The sequence below is a fragment of the Malus sylvestris genome, chromosome 9, assembly GCF_916048215.2.
Source record: "Malus sylvestris chromosome 9, drMalSylv7.2, whole genome shotgun sequence".
NCBI classification, from domain to species: domain Eukaryota; kingdom Viridiplantae; phylum Streptophyta; class Magnoliopsida; order Rosales; family Rosaceae; genus Malus; species Malus sylvestris.
Window position 1 is genome coordinate 14,832,476 of NC_062268.1, and position 18,064 is coordinate 14,850,539.

At 37.1% G+C, this 18,064-nt stretch overlaps 1 long non-coding RNA gene across 1 annotated transcript; it reads right to left on the minus strand.

The window, feature by feature from the left end:
• Nucleotides 1–2,044: 2,044 nt before the first annotated feature.
• On the minus strand, nucleotides 2,045–16,842 carry LOC126582918 (uncharacterized). The gene is made up of 3 exons (XR_007609626.1): nucleotides 16,641–16,842; nucleotides 11,078–11,150; nucleotides 2,045–2,337 (listed from the first exon to the last, which is right to left on the minus strand). It is a non-coding gene; the product is annotated as an uncharacterized LOC126582918 (long non-coding RNA).
• Nucleotides 16,843–18,064: the final 1,222 nt, after the last annotated feature.

Sequence of the window (18,064 nt, forward strand, 5' to 3'; positions counted from 1 at the left end):
TTCTTTGCACTCCATGAGACAAGATTGGAACTCAGAAACAAACAATAGCCTCCGGTTAAACGCCGATCATCGAGATCCCTAGCATAATCGGCATTGAAAAAGGCCGTAAGACGAAGTGAACTGGGCTTGTAGGTAATACAGTGATTAGCAGTGCCAACAAGGTAACGAAGAATTCATTTGACGGCAGCGCAATGAGTGGAAATCAGCTGGTGAAGAAATTGGCATACTTGATTGACCGCAAAGTTGATGTCGGGACGAGTGAGAGTCAAGTATTGGAGGGCACCAACAACACTATGGTATTCGGTAGGATCCGGCAGAGGGTCACCATCATGAATGTTGAGTCGTCGCCCACTGACAGCAGGGGTAAGGATCGACTGGGCACCAAGCATTTTGGTGCGATGAAGGAGGTCAATGATATATTTGTGTTGGGAAAGAGAGACCAGATGGAGTATGGACCACCTCCATGCCTAAAAAATAATGGATCGGCCCAAGGTCCTTTATAGAAAACCATAGACCCAAATTCTTAATGAGTGACAATGTGAGAGGGATTATTCCCCGTGACCAAAATATCATCAACATAAATTAATAAATAAAATGTGAGTAGCGCCATGAATATAAGTAAAAAGCAAGTGATCCATTGTAGATGAATGAAAACTCAAATCTTCCAAATGAGTGGAAAAACACTGGAACCAGGCACGGGGCGCCTACTTGAGGCCATATAAAGAATGACGGAGGCGGCACACATGATTAGGAAACTTTGGATCGATAAAGCCATGAGGTTGGTGCATATAGACCTCCTCAGATAAAGAACCGTGGAGAATAGCATTTTAAACATCCAACTGGCGAATAGGCCATTTAAATTGAACTGAAAGAGCCAAAATTAACTGAATAATAGAGTGATTTACAACAGGACTAAAAGTTTCACCATAATCATGGCCGGGTTGCTGATGAAAGCCATTGACGACCAAACGAGCCTTATACCACTGAACAGAGCCATTGAAATTTTGTTTAATACGAAACACCCATTTGTTTGCCAAATATTCATAGAAGCAATACAAGGAACAAGAGTCCAAGTACCTGCATGCTAAAGTGCATTAAATTCATTGGCCATCATAGTATGTCATTCCGTGAATTTATTAGCCTAACTAAAACATGTAGGCTTAATGGGTCCATTAGAAGATTTAATTGCAGTAGAAAAAACATATTTGTGAGGCTTATAGGAAGCCATTTTGGACCTGGTCAGCATACCATGAGAATTAGAAGGAGCTGCAGATATAGCAGCAGCAAATAGGGCCTCTGGAAGCGCAGCAGATGGGGCTGCAAGGCTAACTGCAGGCATGGGCGTATGAGCTACAAGTTGGGCTGCAACTTGTGCAAAAGAGAGAACCCGTCAGTGAGGATCACGCCAATAGACCTGCAGGGCCTACTGTGGTGAGCTGGGTTGATGAGTCTCCAAAGCAGGAGACACAACCACCGGTTGGCTGCTGGATTGTCAGGGCACTCGGGAAAGGCCCAATGATTTATAAAGCAGGAAGAGGAGATGGGGCCTGTGAGGATTGGGCAAGAGAGCCAGAGATCTCCTTGAAAGAAAAAAAAACCTTCATCAAACACAACATGGTATGATAAAAAGATGTTATTGGTAGAGATGTCTAAGCACTGACAACCTTGATGATTGAGATAGTAACCAATAACAACCTTGATGTTATTGGCCATCATAGTATGTCATTCCGTGAATTTATTATTATTATAGGGCCTAAGGTAGGGAAAACGGGCACACCCAAAGGTCTTCAAAAAACTATAATTAGGTTCCTTATGAAACAATAAAACCAAGTACCTAATAGGGGAGCCGATTGATAAGATAAACCATGATGTGCATGTCCTCAGCCTAATAGGCAAGAGGCATCGACATGTGGGCCATTAAAGTAAGCCCAGTGTCAACAATGTGATGGTGTTTCCGTTCTGCCAAACCATTTTGCTCGGGATGGTGAGGGCATGTTAAGTACAATTAATTACTAAGCTTAATTAGAGAAATGTATATATATTGAGTTGTATTCCTTACACATTAAGAAAGAAATAATACAGACTTCTTTCTTTACATGGTATCACCGCCTCTCTGCTTCACCGTCTCCCTATCCTTCTTTCATTGCGATTCCTTCTTCAATCTTTGCTTCTCCGATCCTCACTTCTCGGAACTTTGATCTTTGGCTATGACGTCTTCAACTTCGTCTCCTGTGCAACCTGAAGTTGTTGCCCCTAATCCTGCAATTTCTTCTCCCAATTTTGCAGCGATGAACCCTAATCCTTGAAATTCTCTGATCTCGTCGATTTCTTCCATAACTGTTCAGAATATCAGTTGTATGATTCCTACGAACCTCAAGCATGACAATTATCTCATTTGGAAAGCTATCTTCGCTCCGATTTTTCGACAATACAAACTTACCAGCATTGTTAATGGCTCTTAAGTTTGCCTGCCACCTTATGTTCTTGATGAATTTGGTCAAATTACTAGAATTTCAAACCCTGCTTTCGAGATTTGGTATGAAAAAGATCAAAATATACTAATATGGTTAAATTCAACTCTCTCTAAAGACTTTATTTCCTTCACCGTTGGTGTCACATCGTCTCGAGATCTCTGGTTAAATCTTAAGCATCTATTTAGTGGCATTTCTGTAGCTCACGTTCATCAGCTCCATTCTTGTCTCCATTATGTGCATAAAGGCGATCTTTCTATCTCAAATTATTTACAGAGAATTGAAGGCATTGCTGATTCATTAATGGCTACTGAAGCTCCTATCTCTAATCATGATTTGATTACTGTTACTCTAAATGGATTACCTGATGAGTATAAGTCTTTCATTAACTCTACCATGCTCAGGATCTCTACCATAACACTGGATGAACTTCATGGACTGTTGATAAACAAGGAAGTTTTCATGAATCGTAAGAAGAAATGTGTGGCCTCTTCCACTTCTGAGCTTTTTGAGGCCTTTGTTGTGCAGTCTTAACCCCCTCTCCTTCCTACTACAATTTTCCTCAAGCTTATGCTACTCACCAGTCACCCTACAATGCTCCACCAAAGTTTCACAACAATAATCGTGGTCGAGGATCCTTTCAACGCAATAATCGTGGTAATTTTCATAAGAACTTCAATAATTCTTGTGGTAATTTTCACAATTATAGTGGAACTCATGGCTTGCAATAATTTTGGGGGAAATCATAACAATTCTGGTGGAAGAACTCCCTAGCAAATTTGTAACTCTTTTGATCATGAAGCTATTGATTGTTATGAGCGAATGAATCATGCTTTTGCTAGAAAAATTCCTCCTGCAAAGTTAGCTTCTGTGTGTGCTCACACCAGTTCTAAGCAATCTTCTCCCACTTGTTTGATGGACTCGGGTGACACATCCCATATTACTAATGACATATCTGCCATTCAATCTCCACATTCATACTCTGGCGAAGAAAGTGTGTATGTTTGTGATGGACAAGGTATGGCTATCCATCACACTAGTAATTCTACAGTTTTAACACCACTTGCTTCTTTCATATTAAGTAATATTATTCATGTTCCACGGATGAAATTCAATTTACTCTCTGCCTATCAATTCTTGAAAGATAACTATTATTCTTTGACCCTTGATTCTGATGGTTCTAAAATCAAGGATTGTTCTTCGGGGATGACGTTTTTTTAAGGGCCAGTTAGAAAAGGATTTTATCCCTTTCAAGGTCTCTCCAATGTCTTTTCTTCACATTCTACTCTTATCAGCACTAAAGCATCGTTGAAGACATGGCATAAAAGGCTCGGTTATCCTTCATCTGCTATGTTTAGGACAATATTAAATAAGCATAGTCTTGATCACAGTGGTGACAAGCTTGTATCTTTCTTTTGCACAAATTGTGCCATAGGTAAAAATCATAAGTTGATACATTGTGATGTTTAGGGTCCATCTCCAGTCACTTTTATTAGTGGTTACAAGTTCTACTTGCTAATTGTGGATGAGTTTACTAAATACACCTAGTTGTTTCCTATGAAAGCTAAGTCTGAGGTTTTCTCTATGTTTGTATCCTTCAAAGCTTATGTAGAAAACATGATTGGAAATAAAATAAAAGTCTTGAGATCAGATTCAAAGGGTGAGTTCACTAGTTCTGTGTTAAATTCTTTTCTCTCAAGTAATGGAATCTCTCATCAATATAATTGTCATCACACTCCAAAAAAAAATATATGTGTTGAAAGGAAGCACAGTCATCTTATAGAGATTGCAAGGACTTTTTTGGTTTCTTCTCAGGATCCTCACAAGTTCTGGGTTGAAGCCTTTTCAACTGCTCTTTATCTCATCAACAGATTGCCAATTTCTAAACTAGACAAATCTCCTTGGGAACTTCTATTTAGGAAACCTCCAGATTATTCCAAATTAAAGGTGTTTGGATGCAGCTGCTACCCTTGGCTTAAACCACATATTTCATCAAAATTGGATGGTAAAAGCAAGCATTGTGTCTTTCTTGGTTATAGCCTTCAACACAAAGGATATCGTTGTTTAGATCTTCAATCTCAAAGATTGTATATTTCAAGGCATGTTCTGTTCAATGAAGTTCATTTTCCTTTTCACTATGAACACTATGAACAGAAGCTTCACTTCTCATCACTGCCATATTACACAGTGTCTGCATCTACTCTAGCATTTACTCTTCGATTTCCAACCTCTCATAGTACTCCAGTAGCATCTCTATCCCCTACAACATCTCAGCAATCATCATCTCAACAAGTACCATCTCAGTCATCATTTTCACAACTCAGTCACTCATTACCTTTACAGTTAAGACTCGCATCTCATATTCAACCATCTATTCCTGCTAATTCTCATCTTATGATTAAAAGGTCCAAAGCAGGTATCTTTAAACCAAAAGCTCTCTCTGCAACAAAACATCCCATTAATATTGATACTTTCGTGCCTACCACTTATCTGCAAGCATCCAAGCATGCTCATTGGAATCAAGCAATGTTAGAAGAATTTCAGGCTCTAAAAAACACAAGTACTTGGACCTTAGTACCATCCTTTACACATCAAAACATTGTAGGTTGTAAATGGGTGTTTCGGATTAAACGAAAACCCGATGGTACAGTTTACAGATACAAGGATCACCTTGTGGTAAAAAGGTTTCACCAGCAAGATCATTGATTTTAAGAAAACCTTCAGTCCTATTGCTAAACCAGTGACCATTCACATCTTATTAACTCTTGCTGTCCAAAATGATTGGTTCTTAAATCAATTGGATATTAGCAATGCGTTTCTTCATATATCACTAAAAGAAAAGGTGTTTATGCAACAACCTCCTGGTTTTGTTGACGTTTCTCAGCCTTTATTTGTTTGCGAGCTTAATCGGTCTCTTTATAGCTTAAAGCAAGCCCATCGAGCTTGGTATGATAAACTTGGTCATATTTTACTCTCTCTTGGTTTTGCTAATTCGCAATCAGATTGCTCCTTATTTGTGCATACATCTCCTTCCCTTGTGATAGTATTAGTGTATGTTGATACATCCTAGTCACCGGTCCAAATGCCTCTCATTGTCAAGCTTTATTCACAATCTCAGTTATTTGTTTCCTGTCAAAGATCTAAAGCCTCTTCACTATTTCCTTGGTTTTGAAGTACATCGATCCTCTGAAGGTATCAAGCAAATATGCCATGGATCCTCTAGTTAAGACAAAAATGGAAGGATGTAAACCTTGTGCCACTCGTCTTGTCACTGCTAAATTGGATCACATTGGAGCTTTGTTGTCTGATCTAAATGAGTACACGTCCATCGTTGGTGTTCTTCAATACTTAACATGGACAATGCCAGATCTTTCCCTTACTGTGAACCAAGTTTGTCAATTTCTTCACTGTCCTCGAGATACATAATTTCAGGCAGTTAAACTTATTCTCCGGTTTCTCAAATGTTCAGTTGATTAATGACTCCGGTTTAAAAATGGTTTTATGCAACTTACAGCCTTTTTGGATGCTGATTGGGCTGGATGTGTTATTGATAGAAGATCTACCTCTGGTTATTGTGTTTACTTGGGACCAATCTTATAAGTTGGAGTGCTAAAAAGCAGCCCATTATTCCAATGACTTCAACCGAAGCTGAGTATCGATCTCCTGCTTTCACTGTTGCAAAAATCACATGGATCTGTAAGATTTTCAAAGACATCACTTTTCCTCTTCCTCATACTCCTACATTATGGTGTGACAATGTTTCTACCATCAATTTGGCTTCAAATCATGTGTTCCATGCGAGTACCAAGCATATCGAGGTTGATTATCACTATATCTGGGAACTTGTTCTTGCAGATTTAGTCAAAGTTTTGTATGTTAACATTGAAAACCAAATTGCAGATATTCATACAAAGTCGTTGTCCAAGGCATGGTTCAAGTATCTTCAATCCAAGCTTTCTCTGGGTTCTCCTCCATTTAGCTTAAGGGAGTGTAAAAGGATAACTCATAGCTAACAGCTTGTATAGTTGTCTTTTACAATTGTAACAGTTTTGTAACTAATCTATGTGTTTGAGATTTAATTAAGTACAATTAGTTACTAAGCTTAATTAGAGAAATGTATATATACTGAGTTGTACTCCTTACACATTAAGAAGGAAATAATACATACTTCTTTCTTTACAGTTCAAGTTATTGGCAATGTGCGTGGTGGCTCATCCACGCTGGACTTAGTTGCTGATGATATCAAAATTAGGCTACAAGGCTTCATTATATCTCAAATATGTCATTGGTAGATCCACCAATATGTGGCGCATAGATTGGCCAAAGTTGGCCTTATGTTCATATGTTGACTCTTGTTAGTGTGATGAGCCTTTAGATGTATTCCAGAATGCACTCCTTGAAGGTTGTATGTTTCCATTTACATGTCCAAACAACATGCACAAAGAACACTAAAATTGTTATAAAAATAAAAATAAAAATAAAAATAAAAAAAGCATACTATTAAACCCAAATAAAAATTTCCAACTAGAACAATTTTTAGTCTTAGGTCACTAACTAATAACTATAGTTGGTTTTCTTGGAGTCGTCCTAATCCATTATATCGTCTTCAATATCAAAATAGTCTGCCAAAGTAGCATAGTCATACTTTCTCTTGTTCAGCTTCTGAGAAAGAAGTGAATGGATATACAGACTTCTTAAACACCTTGGTAGTCAAACTATCATCCGGTTTTTCCACTTCTGCCAGCTCTGCTCAGAAGCACTTCTGGTAGGTCCTGAGACTTTCAACTTTAGACTGAGGGACCATCTACGCAAACGTCAAAGTACACTGAGTAGGTGTTTTTGAATATCTCAGCCAAAGTTTCAAAATAGTCGATGGATCTGGATGGCACCTCCGAATGCTATCACATCGCTGGTCCCCTTAAAGTAGATGATAACATTTTGCACATATAAGTATCGTTGTTGTTGCATAGCGCCATGGCATTCCGGTAATGCATGATGTGGTAGTCGAGGTTAGAATCGACGCGAAATGATTTGAACCTTGATTGAGAAAACTTTTCCGCTATGGGTATTTCTTTGATTATCATTGAAAGTGGTGTTCTAACCCGGACTGTTGCCTTGCCTGGGGTTTGAGGTTGGCTATCCATGACTAGGCTCGCATAATTTTCTCTATCCAGGATGTGTCATCGTTCTTAATCTCCAGAAAATTCAGGCTCGTCAAACCTCAGACGAAGAGGTTTTGCCCTTCGTGCTATTGTTGTACCTTGAAGAGGATTATGTAGATTTTTTTGTTATTCTCCAGTAACCATGTTTGTGACCTACTCATTTCTTATTGGGCCTCTTCTTGGATTGATGGCAATCGCTGGCGCTGAAACAGCATGAAACATTATGGGGTCCTCTTCAAGGGTATGGTACTTATGTTTCCATATTCGTAAACAGGGATCTGGGTTGAATGGGTCATCCCACTTAAATTCTTTAGGTTTTTCCTTCGCTTCTCCATGTCTACGAAGTTGGAATGGCTTTCTGCTTGAACAGCACATACAATCTGGCTCTTTTGCAACTTCTCGACATAAACGTTGATCTTCGTCAAGGTTTCTCAAATTTGATCCATGGAAGGAGATGGTCTGTTGACTGGGTCTTCATCATTTTCGAGCGTGGCCGTCACTCTTTATGGGCTGTTACTTGCCTCTGGAGTTGGTTCTTAGGCAACGGGCGATTCACTCCTGAAATAACGGACCCATCAAAAGGTAGGTTATCTCCACCGATGGGGTTAACGTTGGCATTGACCAAGCTTTCCTCAGCATACATGTCAATCAGCAGAGTGATCTGGTTGGAGGAATAAAAGTTCGCTCTTAATGAAAGTACCAATTGTTATAACCAAACTTGCGTACCTCCGTGAACGATGTTTGAGCACAAATTCGAGCAACTTGCAAAACAGTAAACAAACGTTAGCAAGCCTAGGACTAGAGAGGTGTGTCGACCAAAGGTTTTCCGACTGCTAAGTTAGGGAGTGATTAGACTCTAGTAGTGGTCAAGAGAATTGAAGTGTTTTGATTGCGTTACCCGAGATAAACCCTAGATGAGTGTATTTATAACGTGGAGAGATAGACCTTTTTAGGATGGAATCCTAGCTCTAAGCCCATAGAATCCTAAAGGATATTGAAAGGTAGATATTGCTTCTTCTTAGGAGTTATGATTACTTGCAGCACACACCATTTCCTAGATTTTAGAAATTCCAAGACTTATAGGACCTAATTGTGTCCGTATCTGAATCAAATCGCGTCTTACGAAACAAGTATGGTCATCTGGCGAAGTAGCTAGGACTCTGCCTTATGCCCTAGAGTGGAATGATACACCATCTGATACAGCTCCGCCCAAAACTAGTGAGTCTATGACTGAACTTTTGAGGTAACTGTATTCAGATCAGTCTTACTCCACTCCTGGAAAATCATGGTCCCACAATAACTTCTCATGTTTCTCCTTAGTCAATGAGTTTTTATCCCACATTGGGTTTTACCATAGCAAGATTTTGTGAGTTTTACCTTTTTATGCATTCTTCTGTTGATTTGAGACTCACATTTGCTTATTGTGCCGACGACTTCATCAACCGAACTTACTTCATCACCAAAGACCTAATGCACCATTTACTTGAGTATTTACACTCTAAGGGAGGAGTGTTGCGGTCCTAATTAGGTTAGGAATGTGATTGTGTAAATCAAAGGGGATTCTATAGTATCTTTTAGTTAGTATTTAAGTTGTAATACCTAAAGGGTAAGGGATTTATCTTCCCTACTACTATAAATAAAGGCACAATGAGGTGAGAAATCACACCTCATAATTCACACAATTCTCTCCATGCTTTGCCGCACCCTCTCTCTTAGTCTCTCTATACTTCTTTAATCAAATAGGCCTACAACGTATTCTTCATTGTGCGTGAATTTCTCTCTCTCTCTCTCTCTCTCTCTCTCTCTCTCTCTCTCTCTCTCTCTCTCTATATATATATATATATATGCATATGCATATTACATACCTATGTATGTACTATAGGTATGAGCTGAGACATTTTGTACCAAAACCTATGTACTGATACATTCACACTGAAATTTATGTACCTATACATCGTACCGAAACTTATGTACTGATGCAATCGTATCAAAACTTATGTACCAATACTTCCATACCTACAAGTTTTTATTTTTAAATACATTGTTTTTGTATTGCTGTTGAATTTTTTTTATTAAGAAATTGAATTTGAATAATGCTTTATCTATTAATATGATTGAAGCCCAAAAAATACACATTAATGATGGATGGGTAAAGAACTTTGGATGGTAAGTTTATAAATAATAAATGTGCCACAAATAATTAAATATGGTAAGTTTTTTTTTTTTTTGTCAAAAAATAGATTTTGTTACTGGGAAGTTCTCATGTGAGTTCCCATAAACAAAACCATGAGGGCGTGGTCGGGGCCCAAAGCCGACAATATCGTGCTACAACGGAGTTGAGCCCGAGATGTGACAAAATATGCTACAAATACTTAAATATGGTAAGTTTTTCTTTTTGTCAAAAACATAGATTTTGTTAGATTAGCCACCGACGAGGTTTGAACTCACGTCATCATGCAAGGGCTCAACTTTTTTCCATCACTGTGGTAAAAGACCACTTGCAAATATGGTAAGTTTTAATAATATGAAATTAAATTAGATTTATAAACCTTCCAGGTTAAAATCTAAAAAGAATCTTATTTAAGTCCTAAAGCCTAAAAACCCTTAAAATATATGATTCTTTCTACTAGTCTTCCAATCCTTTGAAGGGGTAGCTTAGTTGTAATGTACAAGCCTTTCTGTACGCGCTCATGCGCGTGCGAAAGGTTTTTTTTACATCACGGCGAGCTACGCGTGGCATGTGGAGTTATTTTTTCATTTTACATTTGTTCACACATAAAGACATTCTTATAGTTACCATGCACTAAGCGCAATGTGCAATGTTTAATTTTAATATTTGTACTTGTCAAGAGACATTCTTTCATTTTAATTTTTTTAGCTAAAAGTTTGTATGGACTTTTGCACCGTTAGATTTAAATTAAGAACCTGCAAGCCTCTCACCTTGAAACGAGAAAAGCACATAAATGAAATGAAGCTAAACATGATGATCCTGATCAATCTCTCATATTACAAATGCCACAAAAAATGAAACTTTATGTGATTGCAAAAAAATTTCAAACATTCAATTACCCGAAAAACAGATTATACAAATTAAAAAATTTCAAACATTCAATTACCCAGAAAACAACAATGAAAATCTTATTAAATTAATTAAAATAAACTCATTAGCCAAGTTAAAAAATTTCAAACATTCAATTACCCAGAAAACAACAATGAAAATTTTATTAAATTAATTAAAATAAACTCTTTAGCAAAAGGAACATAAAAATGCAAAATTCTACTAAATTAATTAAAATAAACTAATTAATGCGCAGGAGGAACATAAACAACCTTTTGAATTAATCTAAAGAGATACAAACTAAAAATATTAAGATTGACAGGAGGAAATGATTGAAATTGATAATTGAGAATAAAAGATTAAGATTGAGAGTTGAGAAGTTGTACCGAGGAAGACTCTTTGTTGATTTGGCTCTCTGTTTCATCCTCTGCCTCGCCCTCATTCTCTTCTCCTTGATTTCTGCAATGAACGGAGAAACAATTTGCTATAAAATATATTTGTGTAATCAAATAATATGTAGCCAACCTGGTTAAGAAGACATTTGGAATTTCGTAAGATGGAGACTCTGTGCATGTTCTTCCTTTCTGATTCTTGAATTTAAATGAGATTTGTATAAGTATATATTGGCAATTCATCTTGATAGAAACTACATTTTGATGAATGTGGGTGCAATTTTTCAATTTTCACATTCTATTTTTTATTTGAGGGTTTTAGCATGTCTCTTTTTTATTTGTTTTTCTTTTCATTTTTTTTCCAATAAAACGATTTTTTACAAAATCATCATGTGTTTTGTTTTGAGCCAGAATGGTTATTCAATATTTTGGCGGCTGATGTAAACGTTTCCGTTCGTATTTAATGAAATTTCTATTGTTGAAAAAAAATATATATGTTCAGTATTTAATGACTATGGTTTAAAAATGGTTCTATGCAACTTACAGCCTTCTTGGATGCTGATTGGGCTAGATGTGTTATTGATAGAAGATCTACCTCTGGTTATTGTGTTTACTTGCAACCCAATCTTATAAGTTGGAATGCTAAAAAATAGCCCACTGTTGCAAGGTCTTCAACCGAAGCTGAGTATCGATCTCTTGCTCTCACTACTGCAGAAATCACATGGATCTGTAAGATTTTCAAAGACATCATTTTTCCTCTTCCTCATACTCCTACATTATGTTGTGACAATGTTTCTGCCATATATTTGGCTTTAAATCCTGTGTTCCATGAGCGTACCAAGCATGTCGAGGTTGATTATCACTATATATGGGAGCTTATTCTTGCAGATTTAGTCAAAGTTTTGTATGTTAACATTGAAAACCAGATTGCAGATATTCATACAAAGTCGATGTCCAAGGCATGGTTCAAGTATCTTCAATCCAAGCTTTCTCTAGGTTCTCCTCTGATTAGCTTGAGGAAGTGTAAAGGGATAACTCATAGCTAACAGCTTGTACAGCTGTCTTTTACAGTTGTAACAGTTTTGTAACTAATTACTGTGTTAGAGATTTAATTAAGTACAATTAGTTACTAAGCTTAATTAGAGAAATGTATATATACTAAGTTGTATTCCTTACACATTAACAAAGAAATAATACAAACTTCTTTCTTTACAGTTCAAGCTATTGGCAACGTGCGTGGTGGCTCATCCACGCTAGACTTAGTTGCTGATTATATCTCAAATATGTCATTGGTAGATCCACCAATATGTGGCGCATAGATTGGCCAAATTTGGCCTTATGTTCATATTTTGACTCTTGTTAGTGTGAGAAGCCTCCAGATATATTCTAGGATACACTCCTTGAAGGTTGTATGTTTCCATTTACATGTCCAAACAACAAGCACAAAGAATACTAAAATTTTAAAAATAAAAAAATATAAAATATAAAAATAAAAAAGGCATACTATTAAACCTAAATAAAAATTGCCAACTAGAACAATTTTTAGTCTTAGGTCACTAACTAATAACTATAGTCGATTTTCTTGGAGTAATCTGGTTTGGTTGTTGTTCTCATGCTCTTGTCGTCCCAATCCATTAGATCGTCTTCAATATCAAAATAGTCCGCCAAAGTAGCATAGTCATACTTTCTCTTGTTCAGCTTCTGAGAAAAAGGTGAATGGACATACAGACCTCTTAAACACCTTGGTAGCCAAACTATCATCCGATTTTTCCACTTCTGCTAGCTCTACTCGGAAACACTTCAGGTAAGTTCTAAGACTTTTATATTTAGACTGAATGACCATTTACGCAAATGTCACGATACACTAAGTAGGTGTTTGTGAATATCTTAGCCAAAGTTTCAAAACAGTCGATGGATATGGCTGGCACCTCCGAATACTATCTCATCGCTGGTCCCCCTAGAGTAGGTGAGAACATTTTGCACATATAAGCATTGTTGTTGCTGTATAACGTCATGGCATTCCGATAATGCATGATGTGGTAGTCAAGGTTAGAATAGATGCAAAATGATTTGAACCTCAATTGAGAAAACTTCTCCGGTATGGGTATTTCTTCGATTACCATTGAAGGTGATGTTCTAACCTGGATCATCGCCCTACCTAGGGGTGCAAGGTTGGCTGCCTATGACTAAGCTCACATGATTTTCTCTATCTATGAGGTGTCATCGTTCTTAATCTCCAGAAAATTCAGGCTTGTTAAACCTCAAACGATAAGGTTTCGCCTTCAGTGCTATTGCTGTACCTTGAGGAGGATTACGTAGATTTTTTGGTTATTCTCCAATAACCACATTTGTGACCTACTCACTTCTTATTGGGCCCTTTCTTGGATTGATGGCAATCGCTAGTGCCAGAACAACATGAAACAGTATGGGGTCCCCTTCAAGGGTATGGTACTTATGTTTTCATATCCATAAATAGAGATCTGGGTTGAAGGGGTCATCCCATTCAAATTCTTTAGGTTATTCCTTCGCTTTTCTATGTTTACGAAGTTGGAGCAGCTTTCTACTTGAGCGGTACATACAATCTGGCTCTTTTGCAACTTCTTGACATAAATGTTTATCTTCGTCAGGGTTTCTCAAATTTGATCCATGGAGGGAGGTGGTCTATTGACTGGGTCTCCATCATTTTCGAGGGTGGCCATCACTCCTTATGGGCTGTTACTTACCTCTGGAGTTAGTTCTGAGGCAGCGAGCTATTCGCTCCTGAAATAACGAACACATCAAAAAGCAGGTTATCTACACCTGTGGGGTTAACGTTGGCGTTGACCGAGCTTTCCTTGGCATACATGTCAATCGGCAAAGTGATCTAGTTCAGAGGAATAAGAGTTTGTTCTCAATGAAAGTACCAATTGTTAGAACCAAATTTGCGCACCTTCATGAACGGTAGTTGAGCACAAATTCGAGCAACTTGCAAAATGGTAAACAAATGTTAGCAAGCCTAGGACCGGATGGGTGTGTCGACCAAAGGCTCTCCGCCTGTCAAGTTAGTGAATGATTAGACTCTAGCAGTGGTCAAAAGAATTGAAGTATTTAGATTGTGTTACCATAGATGAACCCTAAATGAATGTATTTATAACATGGGGAGACATACCTTTTTAGGATGGAATCTTAGCTCTAAGCCTAGAGAATCCTAGAGGATATCAAGAGGTAGATATTGCATCTTCTTAGGAGTTATGATTACTTGCAGTACACGCCATTTCCTAGATTGTAGGAATTCCAAGACTTAAAAGACTTGATTGTGTCTATATCCGAATCAAATCGCATGTCTTACGAAACAAGCATGGTCATCTAGCGGAGTAGCTAGGACTCTGCCTTATGCCCTAGAATGGAGTGATGGTGGCACCGCTACTCCATCTGATACAGCTCTGCTCAAAGCTAGTGAGTCTATGACTGAACTTTTGAGGTAACTGTATTCAGATTAGTCTTGCTCTGCTCCCAGAAAATCATGGTCCCACAACAACTTCTCATGTTTCTCCTTAGTCAATGGGTTTTTATCCCACATTGGGTTTCACCATAGCAAGATTTTGTGAGTTTTACCTTTTTATGCATTTTTCTTTTTATTTGAGACTCACATTTTGCTTATTGTGCCGACAACTTCATCAACCGAACTTATTTCATCACCAAAAACCTAATGCGCCATTTACAATGAAGTGACAAATCACACCTTAGAATTCACACAATTCTCTCTATGCTTTGCCACACCCTCTCTCTTAGTCTCTCTATACTTCTTTAATCAAATAGGCCTACAACATATTCTTCATTGTGCGTGAATTTCTCTATATATATGCATATGCATATTACATACCTATGTATGTACTATAGGTATGAGCCGAGACATTTTATACCAAAACTTATGTACTGATACATTCGCACCGAAATTTATGTACCTATACATCATACCGAAACTTATGTACTGATGTAATCGTATCAAAACTTACGTACCAATACTTTCGTACCTATGAGTTTTTTATTTTTATTTTTAAATACATTGTTTTTGTATTGTTGTTGAATTTTTTTATTAAGAAATTGAATTTGAATAATGCTTTATCTATTAATATGATTGAAGCACAAAAAATACACATTAATGATGGATGGGTAAACAATTTCGGATGGCAAGTTTATAAATAATAAATATGTAACATCCCACATCGTCCAGGGGAGTGGATCCTATAAGCCTTATATGTATATTCCTATCTCTACCTAGCACGAGGCTTTTTGGGAACTCACTGGCTTCGGGTTCCATTGGAACTCCGAAGTTAACCGAGTTTGCGCGAGAGCAATCCTAGGATGGGTGACCTACTGGGAAGTTCTCATGTGAGTTCCCATAAACAAAACCATGAGGGCGTGGTCGGGGCCCAAAGCCGACAATATCGTGCTACAACGGAGTTGAGCCCGAGATGTGACAAAATATGCTACAAATACTTAAATATGGTAAGTTTTTCTTTTTGTCAAAAACATAGATTTTGTTAGATTAGCCACCGACGAGGTTTGAACTCACGTCATCATGCAATGGCTCAACTTTTTTCCATCACTGTGGTAAAAGACCACTTGCAAATATGGTAAGTTTTAATAATATGAAATTAAATTAGATTTATAAACCTTCCAGGTTAAAATCTAAAAAGAATCTTATTTAAGTCCTAAAGCCTAAAAACCCTTAAAATATATGATTCTTTCTACTAGTCTTCCAGTCCTTTGATAAGGTAGCTTAGTTGTAATGTACAAGCCTTTCTGTACGCACTCGCACACGTGCGAAAGACTTTTTCTACATCATGGCGAGCTACGCGCGGCGTGTGGAGTTATTTTTTTCATTTTACATTTGTTCACGCATAAAGACATTCTTATAGTTACCATGCACTAAGCATGATGTGCAATGTTCAATTTTAATATTTGTACTTGTCAAGAGACATTTTTCATTTTAATTTTTTTAGCTAAAAGTTTGTATGGACTTATGCACCGTTAGATTTAAATTAAGATATCGCAAGCCTCTCACCTTGAAAAGAGAAAAGCACATAAACGAAATGAAGGTAAACATGATGATCATGATCAATCTCTCATATTACAAATGCCACAAAATATGAAACTTTATGTCCAAATGATAGCAAAAAAATTTCAAACATTCAATTACCTAAAAAACTAATTATACAAATTAAAAAATTTCAAACATTCAATTACCCAGAAAACAACAATGAAAATTTTATTAAATTAATTAAAATAAATTCATTAGCAAAATCAAAAATTTTCAAACATTCAATTACCTAGAAAACAACAATGAAAATTTTATTAAATTAATTAAAATAAACTCATTAGTAAAAGGAACATAAAAATGAAAATTTCTTCTAAATTAATTAAAATAAACTAATTAATGTGCAGGAGGAACATAAACAACCTTTTGAATTAATCTAAAGAGATACAAACTAAAAATATTAAGATTGACAGGAGGAAATGATTGAAATTGATAATTGAGAATAAAAGATTAAGATTGAGAGTTGAGAAGTTGTACCAAGGAAGACTCTTTGTTGATTTGGCTCTCTGTTTCATCCTCCGCCTCGCCCTTGTTCTCTTCTCTTTGATTTCTGAATTGAACGGAGAAACAATTTGCTATAAAATATATTTGTGTAATCAAATAATATGTAACCAACTTGGTTGAGAAGACATTTGGAATTTCGTAAGATGGAGACTCTGTGCACGTTTCTCCTTTCTGATTCTTGAATTTAAATGAGATTTGTATAAGATATTGGCAGTTCAATTTGATAGAAACTACATTTTGTTGAACGTGGGTGTAGTTTTTCAATTTTCACGTTCTATTTTTTAATTGAGTGTTTTAGCACGTCTCTTTTTATTTGTTTTTCCAATAAAACGAGTTTTTACAAAATCATCCTGTGTTTTGTTATTGTATTTTTTTTATGTATTAAATATGGTCAGTTTTAGATTTTTTTTTTTTTTTTTTTTGTATTAGGGATATTTTAATTCAATTATTTTGTGTGTGAAGTCTTGAGACACCAAAATTGACTTTTGACTTTCTGATATTAGAGAATAAAACGAATTTTAAATTGGTTTTTTTTTTTTTTACAAAATTACCCTTGTGCTTTTTTATGTATTTAGTCCCATTAATCTTGACTCTACCATGATCCAGGGGTGTGATCTTTTGGAGTGTTGGAATTGGTTAATTAGTCTAAGGAGATTATTCGGTGGGTGGTGTTTGGTTTGTGGAGATTATGGAAATGTAGGAATTGTATGGTTTTTAAGAAACGGTTGATACATCCAATGGAAGCACTAAATTTGCTTCACCAACAAGAATTGGAGTTAAGGGAGATGGAGCAGTGGGCTGCGGCAAAGGTGGATGAGCAGCGGAAGCTTTCAAAGTCACCTGCCGTGAAAAGGACATGGGAACGCCCTCCTTTTCGTGTGGTGAAGTTTAACTGCTATGGCGCTTGGAGTAAGGGGATGGGAGGTTTTGGATGGGTTGCAAGGGACTTCACTGGGATTCTTAAGGCAGCAGGTGGTGTCGGCAAGTACCCATGTGTGTCCAGCTTAGTGGAGGAGGCGGAGGCGGAGGCAGAGGCAGTTAGAGCCGCAGTAGGGGTGTGCGTGGAGCATGGCTTCCGGGACGTGCATAGAGTCGGATTCTAAAAATCTTATTGCGATGATAAATAGTAATTTGCAGAGTGCGGTAATGATAGAAGGCATCCTTTTCGATATTCGAATTCTGCGGCGGCAATTGAGGTCTATTGAGTTTCGTTATATTTGGCGTGATTGTAATAAGGTTGCCCATTTAGTGGCATCGTTTGTGTCTAAGGAGGGTGACTCTCATATTCGGTTTGAGTTTGAGCCAGAGTGGTTATTCAATACTTGGACGGTTGATGTAGGGATGTGATATCCAAATACTATTTTTTACTTCTCCCACACCCTTTGGGTTTTCGACCG